Genomic DNA, 9,429 nt, shown 5'->3' on the forward strand with positions numbered 1-9,429 from the left:
AGAATATTCAATGTATTAGAAAACTGGATATTTTAACCATCCGTACACCCTCCTTGTCAAAACTAGATATACCTACATTTTATAAGTTCTTTCTAATATTAAGGATGTTTTAAACTATGAAGCACATTCTTTGAAATTTCTGAAATCAAACTCCTGGAGATCAAGCAAGATATTCAAGGGAAACCATCAAGTGCCAGGAAAATACAAAATAAAGCACTTTTATGTTAAAACTGATGAGCAGTGGAAAACCTAGGTTCAGGGGAAATGTCTTTGTCTAAATGACCACAGTGCTAGGGAAACAGGAGCAGGGAGAGGGAGGGCGACACTATTTATAAATCAACTCCACCTGAAAACTAGTGAGGCACAGTCCTGGCCAGTCACCAGCCACGTCCTAAGACATTTGCAGCTGAGGAAGCAGCATAGCAATGCTTGCAAGACAGACTCCTATGAAAGCAAAATGTCCAGACGCCCCATATCCAAAGCAATAGATGCCTTCAAGATGATGATAGCTATGCTTTCCTGACCTACACGCTAGAATGTCAAGAAGGGTTTTCTTTAAATCAACAGAATACTAAACGTTGTCACGCTGTCAGCCCACCGCATGTAGACACGGCTTAGTTAAATCTTCCCATGGAAAAGACCTCTATATCAGAACAACTTAAAGAAAAAAAGACGGTGCAATTTCCGGTCACATTCTGAGGTCGCCCTACTCTGTAATGTAGTAGCTTCCAGTAAACTCTCTCTTCTCACTGTTCTCTGCAACTCTCAAGGAATTTCTTCCTGTGTGAGAACAAAGAACCATCTCCTGGGGTCTCAATGGGGCCTTTTTTTTTTTTTTTTTGCCACAACATGATTGAAAAAAGATAAAATTTGGGGGAAGTGCTCAGGTCTATAGAGACAGAACAACATGAGATTACAAAAATGAAAAGATGAAAATGGTCAATCAAACAATAAGTTGGAGCAGATGAAAAAATAAAGAGAATACGACAGGAAAACGTGCTCTTTATTTGAAAGCAGCAGTAGGATACATTACCATGGGTTACCACAGAAAGATAATAAAATTCACCTTCATAGATCGTATTAGGAAAAAGAGAAGACAATACTGCCACGAAAATACAAAAAAAAAAAAAAAAAATGATCAGGGAATGCTACATTGGGGGCAAACACATTCGAAAATCTAGAATAAAATGTGCTTTCCTCTTCAAAATCCAAATCACCAAAATTGAGAGGTAAAGAAACATTTTTAACTACATATTTAAGTAGAACCATTCTTTATTCCACCATTATAGATTGGGTGCTCCCAGCCTAAGTCTTGCTTGGCTTACTCTGTGGGTAGAGGCTCAGGGCCCTGAATTTTTACCAGCTCCTAGCAAAGGCCAATGAGTATACTGATATAAAAGATAAGTGAAGAAATCTCTTATTTAAAAGCCCTCTGTCAGAGGCACCAGGTCTCCATAACTGCTCATCCGGCACCCACACAATTCAGGGTGCTGGGTGAGCATTCCTTGCAAATGTTGACCTTCATGTGATCATTAAAATTTTGTTTTTATTTTTTTATTTTGTTTTTTGTTTTTCTTCTTTTTTTAAACATATATACATATTTTTCGATCATTACAATTTCTGAAACGTTTTTTGAATCAGGCTCTGTCTTAAGAAATACTATGAAGCAATTAAGTAATCTTTACCTCAACATCGAAAACCACCCACTACAGAGGTTTCTCACGCTTCTGTTTCTCCTGTTGGAATAAACCAAGGCCCAAAGTAGTAGTGGACAACCTGTCGTCTTCCCTCCCTCCAGCAGCCACTGGAGGACCCTCGGCGAACTCTACTCCTCACAGCGGGGCTTCCACGATGAAGGGAGCAAAGACCACTGAGGGGAAGGTCCGTTCTCCTGCTGGCATTTATACTGCCCCAGAGCCCCGCAGCCACTCCCCCTGGCTAACCTAATCATGATGTAATCACATCTCATAATTACCTCTTACTCTTTCTCCATTTCTTAGTTATTCTGTTCCTAGCACTTTCATTTTATCACATGTGTACATCCAAAACAAATAACATAATTTGCTGTTTGCCCTTCCCATCATTTTTTAATTTAACCTAGAACTATATATTTGGAACAACATACACTATTTTCTGCATGTTTAAAATGCTCATACATAAGCTCAGGCTGTCTCATTCTGTGTCTCTAAAGGGGACAGGCAGCTCAGCATCCCATGGCAGGGAGCTCAGTGGAAACCAGGACTGGACATTCTGGCCTTTGTGGGGCCAAGGATAAGTGAGGTCTGAGAACAGCCTGGCTCCCTCTGAGTCCGGGAACGGACTAGAGCATGCAGTGTGGCCATGGGGATGGGTCACCCAAACTCTCCATGTAGCCGTGGAATTGTTAAAAGCCCACCTCAGACGGGGAGAACTGCAAGAAGCCAAGTGTCAGTTCCAGGGACAGCTCCTGGAAAGAGTCAGTGGCTCTTGCTTTTAATCTCTGATGGGAGCAGGAAGGCAAGCACGGCTCCAGGGTGTGGACAGGAGCTCAGCAACTCACCGGGATTTAAACATCCTGAGGTCTGGGCAGCACTCGGGGCTTGGGGACGGAGTGTAGACTCGCCTCTCTGCAGAGATGCGATGGGAGTTGATAGAGTTTGGATGTGTGTCCCCGCCCAAATCTCCACTGGAACTGTCATCCCCAGTGTTTGACCTGGGGCCTGGTGGGATGATTGGATCATGGGGGCGATTTTCTCATGAATGGTTTAGCCTCCTCCCCTGTGGTTGTGTCCTTGCCAGAGTGAGTGAGTTCTCATGAGATCTGGGCATTTAACAGTGTCCAGCACCTGCCTCCTCACTCTCTTGTCCCTGCTTTTGCCATGTGAAATGCCTAATCCCTCTTTGCCTTCCGCCAGGAGTAAAAGCTCCCTGAGGCCTCCCTAGAGAAAGATGCTGCAGTATTTCCCATACAGCCTGCAGAACCATGAGCTGATTAATTCTCTTTTCTTTATATATGACCCAGCCTCAGTTATTTCTTCACAGCAATGCAAGGAAGGGCCTGATGAAGGAGTGTTCCCAAGAATTCTCGCAGAGATATCAGGCTGTGGGGTCTGTCTGTCCTATTCGGGTGAGTTTCTCACCCACAGGCTTCCCGAACCTCTCCTGTGACAAAGGACAGAGGGAGACGTCGCCCGTTCTATATTTCAAGGTCCTTCTGCCTGTGGGTGCCGTGGTGGTGTGGGGTAGAGAATATGAAGTTAAAAAGGCGTATTTTCCAAACTCACATGGGATTTCCCAAGATCATCTCATCTGAGGAACACGCTCTGGGAATGAAGAAGAGCAAGAGAAACATTTTCATTTGCATCAATATTTTACCTCCCCCACGTTTATACTAAAAATTCACATACAATGATTCAGTTAGACAGGAGGAATAATTTTTTGAGCCGGGCGCGGTGGCTCAAGCCTGTAATCCCAGCACTTTGGGAGGCCGAGACGGGCGGATCACGAGGTCAGGAGATCAAGACCATCCTGGCTCACACGGTGAAACCCCGTCTCTACTAAAAAATACAAAAAAAGCTAGGCGGGCGAGGTGGCGGGCGCCTGTAGTCCCAGCTACCCGGGAGGCTGAGGCAGGAGAATGGCGTAAACCCGGGAGGCGGAGCTTGCAGTGAGCTGAGATCCGGCCACTGCACTCCAGTCCGGGCGACAGAGCGAGACTCCGTCTCAAAAAAAAAAATAAAATAAAATAAAATAAAAAAATAATTTTTTGAGATATGGTATAGTATGGTAACTACGGTTAACAATAAGGTATATTATTAATACTCAGAATTGAAAAGAGTGAATTTCAATCATCCTCACCAAAAGTGTTAAGTATGTCAGGAATTCAGATGTTAATTTGATTGACTTACAATTTCCACAGCATATACATCTATCAAATTAGCACAATACACCCCATAAATATAGGCAATTATTATTTATCAATTAAATTTGTTTTTTTAAATTCATACACAAATGAAAACCGAAAAATGGCCAGTACCTGATTTCTGCACCCAATTCCTTCACCCTCAATCATACAGCACGTACTGTGCGACCCTATGCAAAAATAAAATCTCACGTTTAGCGCTATCAATTACGGGAAAAAAGAGTTTTTTTTTTTTTTGGATACGGAGTCTCGCTCTGCCGCCCGGGCTGGAGTGCAGTGGCGCGACCTCGGCTCGCTGTAAGCTCCGCCTCCAAGGTTCCCGCCATTCTCCTGCCTCAGCCTCCCGAGTAACTGGGACTACAGGCGCCCGCCGCCACGCCCGGTAATTTTTTGTATTTTATTTAGTGGAGACGGGGTTTCAACATGTTCGCCAGGGTGGTCTGAATCTCCTGACGTCATCATCTGCCCACCTTGGCCCACCAAAGTGCTGGAATTAGGGGCGTGAGCCATCGCACCTAGCCAAGAGTATTTTTTTTTAAGCAAAGATGTTTCCAACTATAGTGGATTCTTTTTTATTGCAAATATTTAATAGATTCAAAAAGATTTCTAAGGTGTCTCTTATAAGTATATATAATTTACTTTTAATTGACAAACAGTTCTTATGCATACTCACGGGGTACATGGCGACCTTGGGATAGGTTTAATGCGTGGTGATTAGATTAGGGTGACTGGCATGTCAGTCATTTCAAGCCTGCGTCATGTCTGTGTGTTGGGGACGTTCACTCTCCTCCCTCTAGCTACTGGAAACCCTGCATTATTGTTAACGGTAGCCATCCTGCCGTGCCGTGGGGCACCACACAGTGGGCTCGTGGGCGCGCTCCCCAGCCTGGGCGCTCTGGAGGCGTCTCCTGGCAGGACTGAGCCACGTGGGCGTGGACCGCACGGGGTCGATGACGTCAAAAGCCCCACGTACCCACGTAGGTCCTCTGCACTTACCCCCGGAAGAGCACCGACAGCCCTGCTCTGGAAGCGCGTGTCTGCTTAGATGTCCTGAGCAATTTATTGCACCAGGCTCTGGAAGGGAAGTTGCAAATGAGGAGTTCAGTGGATTTCTAACCAGGTCCAATTTCACCGGAGCGGAGTCCCGCGGGGACCAGCAGGTTCTTTCTCGCTCCGGGAGAGGGCGCTCCTGCCCGGTGTTTGTAGCGGCGGCTTCCTGGCCGCTTCCCAGCGTGGATTTGCACCCTGTGGATTTCCTGCGGGTGGGCGGTGCATGACCCTGGTTGGGATCCTTGTTTACCCCAGCGTCCCGAGGAGCTGGGACTACAAGTGCCCACCACCACGCCCGGCTAATTTTTTTTGGTATTTTTTTGGTAGAGATGGGCTTTCACCGTGTTAGCCAGGATGGTCTGGATCTCCTGACCTCGTGATCCGCTAGCCTTGGCCTCCCAGAGTACTGGGATTACTAGTTTGCTTTTTCTAAGGAGCTCTTAATAGCCTAATTTATCATTTCCCCTTTACAGTTTATGATTTTTGTTCTCTTTGAGAAATCTTTTCCTATTCTAAGAACAAAGCGATATTATGTTTTGTCGTGTTTTGTTTAAGTCGTTGTTAATTATCATTTACAATTTAATTGATCAACCGATTCAGAATGAGTTACTCTGTGGGTGGTGATTTCTATTTTTTCCATTAAGTCAACACATTTTAACGTCTTCTGGAAATGTTCTATTCTGCTTTCTGTTGATTTGCCCTCCCCTGTTCTTGCTTACTCAGGTCATCACCATCACACCTTCCGAGCTGATTATTCTGTGAAGTCTCCTGGCTATTCTATTTCTTCCTCCCTCCTTCAGTCTTTAGCGATCCTACACTTCCACAAACCAAGGTCAGTCTTACTTTGAAAATTCTCAATGGGCCTTTTTGATCTGAGTGTCCCTTATTGCCATATATTAAAGGGAAAGCAGACTGTGTTGGGAGAAAATCCTCCATGGATCCCTCAAGTGTTTTTTCAAGTGATCGTATACCCACTTCTGTTCCAGATTACCTTTTCAGGTTTTTGTTCGTTTGTTTTGTTTTCTTTTTCTTTTTTACATCAAAGAGCTTTGGAATATAGTGGTAGTATCACTCTCCAAAGCAAAGGAGCAGGTTAATTACCTAACTAATAAAGATTATGCCTTCCCTGAGGCAAAGATGGGGTAGTTTTGATTGCAGCCCTATTTAAAAGATTGGGGTTTCTTAAGCTCCAGGTTGCTCATCTGTGAAGCACAACTACTGTGCGTGTGGCGTCCACCTGGGCCTTTGCATCAACTCCATGGGGCTTGGCAGAGCAAGAGAAATGGATGTGAACGTGAAGCTCTTGGTGCCTATTGTGCCATGAATAGTAATGTCTTTTTTTCAGTCCCTGGAGTCTTGGATTTTCTGCCACATCCATGAACCTTGGTGCCCTGCAAAATCTACACCCTTCACATTTCTTGACAGTATTGATTGTGCTGTGGACAGAGCCAAGACAACTGGTACGATTTAGGGAGGTGTCACAGTTGGGGGAGGGAAGCCAAAGCGACCACATAGGTGAAACCCTTCACCATTCTGAGTGGATTCACCATGCAGTTGTCATTCCTACATCAGAATTTACGTAGGAATTACTGTGTTATATGCTATATTTCTCCATTCCATGAAGACCAGAAGGGATTATCCCAAACAGAGTAGATTCCTGGTAGAGAAGTGCATTTGCCCCTAGTGACTGGGTCTGGATGTAGCACAAGTGCTACTGACTTCTGATGCCCAAAGTTTTCACTATATAGATAATGCTCCATTTGTTGCCAACAAATGGAACGCCTCAGTCTCAACAGCCTTGACGAGGATGTTATCACCTCTGTGGAAGTAAGAGTAGTTGAAATACCCCAACAGAATTTAAAGTTCTATTTCAATAAAAATGTTTTGAGATTATGTACAATGCTGAGTCCTACCAGCAGCAAACAAAAACTATTACCTCTTTCACCCCCAATCATGAAAAAGGAGACCGAGGTCCTCAGTGGACTCCTGGGGTATTGGAGACAATCCAAATCTCTGTGACTGATTTTGCCATTTGGTATCTCTGGTAAAGAGAGGCAGCCTGAAAGACCTGCTTAGGATTTGGACTCAGGTTTGAAGGATCTAACAAGTAAATTTAGAGTATCCATCACCTGAGTATTTACCATTTCTATGGGTTGGGAACATTTCAAGTCTTCTCCTCTAGCTATTTTGAAATATACAATAGAGTGTTGTTAACTATAGCCACTATACTCTGCTACAAAACCTTAGAACTTATTCCTTCTATCTAGCGGTGTGGTTGTTCCCATTAACCAACCTCTCTTCATCCCTTCACTAGAATCATGAATTATAAGTTGATGCCAAGACCATTAGACTTCTATAAATTTTACATAATTTTTAGAACACTCACATCAATAATAAATTATTCACTTAACCAGAGTGACAATTAAATTTTTTTTTTTTTTTTTTTGAGACGGAGTCTCGCTCTGTTGCCCGGGCTGGAGTGCAGTGGCCAGATCTCAGCTCACTGCAAGCTCCGCCTCCCGGGTTTACGCCATTCTCCTGCCTCAGCCTCCCGAGTAACTGGGACTACAGGTGCCCACCACCTCGCCCGGCTAGTTTTTTTTTTGTATTTTTTTAGTAGAGATGGGGTTTCACCATGTTAGCCAGGATGGTCTCGATCTCCTGACCTCGTGATCCGCCCGTCTCGGCCTCCCAAAGTGCTGGGATTACAGGCTTGAGCCACCGCGCCCGGCCGACAATTAAATATTTAAAAAATAAATACAGAAAATTATTTTCTGTAAAGCAGTTTGAGTCAGTTACCAGTATACTAGATTGGACGAAGAATAGTTAACTGTGAAACTGTAACCGAATTATGCGAGGAAAGTTAAAAGATAAGAGTTGTTCTAGAAAGGTCTGTACAGTATTGTCTCCGTTGCAACTTCATTTTTGAGGTAATTGTTCCAAATGCAATTAGTATAGCAAACCATCAAGCATGAATTGACATTAGAGTCAATTCAGCATTGACTTGACTGTGAGTTGACTTAACACTGAGTTCAAGCATTAATTGACATTAAAGTGTTTATGTTAAGAGGATTGGGCCGGGCGTGGTGGTTCACGACTGTAATCCCAGCATTATGGGAGGCCAAGGCAGCTAGATCACTTGAGGTCAGGAGTTTGAGACCAGCCTGGCCAACAGCCACTCTTCCCAACCTGATTTTTATTTCTTTAACAAAAAGTGATAGTGATTTTTATGAGTATTGTGTTGAATCTAAATCACATTGGGTTATATAATCATTTAAAAATAATTTTTCTAATCCATCTGTATGGGTTATATCTCTATATATGTTTTCAATCTTTTTGATCTGTTTGTAGATTTCAAAGTACAGACTTCTCATGTTTCTACGTTTATTCCTAAGTATTTCTTACTTTAAGTTCTCCAGCAAATGGAAGTGTTTTCTTAATTTTCTTTTAAAATTGTTTGTTAATGTATGGAAATTCAACTAATTTTTGGTGCCGGTATTGTATTCTGCAAATCCACTGAATATGTTTATTAATTCCAGTAGTATTTTGACTCTGGATTTTCTGTAAAGATCATGTCATCTACAAACAAATAGAATTTTACTTCTTTCTTTCTCATTTGGATAAGTTTCATTTCTTTTGCTATTTCATTGCTCTGGCTAGGACAGCCAGTATTGATTGAATAGAAGGGGTGAGAGCATTCTTGCATCATGTGAGATCCTACAGGAAAAGCATTCCATTTTCACTGATTGGTTATTTTCACTGTAGTCATTTCATGATCTTTATATTGTTGAGGTAAATTTCCTTCTCTATTTTGTTTAGGATTTCTATGTTGAATTTTGTGAAACACTTTTCCTCCATCTATTGAGATGACGTGGTTTTCATCTTTCATTCGGTTCAAGTGGTATATCACATTGATTTGCTCGAATATGTTGAACCATCCTTGCATCCCAGAAATAAGTGGCACTTGAATATCTACAATCCTTTTTATACCCTCTTGAATAAAATTTTCTAGTACAAGGGGTCTTCAAGAAGTTCATGGAAAAATATGTATTATGAGAAAATTGAGCATGAATTTCATACTTTTTTTTGCATGAAAATAAACTGGTACAAATCTGTTATAAACATGTCTGAACAGGCTCTAATTTGAGGCACTCAGAAGGATAATACATGAGTTTGAAAAGAACGTCTACCAAAGCAATATCAATTCTGCTAAAATTGAAACAAGAAGAAACATCAAATTTATGATGAGACCACATGCAGTGGCTCAGGCCTGTAATCCCAGCACTTTCAGAGGCCAAGACAGGTGGGTCACGGGACCCCAGGTATTCAAGACCAACTTGGGCAACATGGTGAATGCCAAGACCAACTCAGTAGGGGAGACCCGAACCCAGCGGTGCTAGAGGAATTAAAGACACACACACAGAAATATAGAGGTGTGAAGTGGGAAATCAGGGGTCTCACAGCCTTCAGAGCTGAAA

At 42.8% G+C, this 9,429-nt stretch overlaps 1 long non-coding RNA gene across 2 annotated transcripts; it reads left to right on the top strand.

Moving 5' to 3' along the window:
- Positions 1-4,898: 4,898 nt before the first annotated feature.
- On the top strand, positions 4,899-9,053 carry LOC116418659. Of its 2 annotated transcripts, XR_004228771.1 has the most exons (4): positions 4,899-5,061; positions 5,675-5,783; positions 6,297-6,411; positions 8,771-9,053. It is a non-coding gene; the product is annotated as an uncharacterized LOC116418659 (long non-coding RNA). The 2 variants fall into 2 exon arrangements; XR_004228770.1 differs by having other exon boundaries at positions 4,899-5,783.
- Positions 9,054-9,429: the final 376 nt, after the last annotated feature.

The sequence above is a fragment of the Piliocolobus tephrosceles genome, unplaced genomic scaffold, assembly GCF_002776525.5.
Source record: "Piliocolobus tephrosceles isolate RC106 unplaced genomic scaffold, ASM277652v3 unscaffolded_31856, whole genome shotgun sequence".
NCBI lineage: Eukaryota > Metazoa > Chordata > Mammalia > Primates > Cercopithecidae > Piliocolobus > Piliocolobus tephrosceles.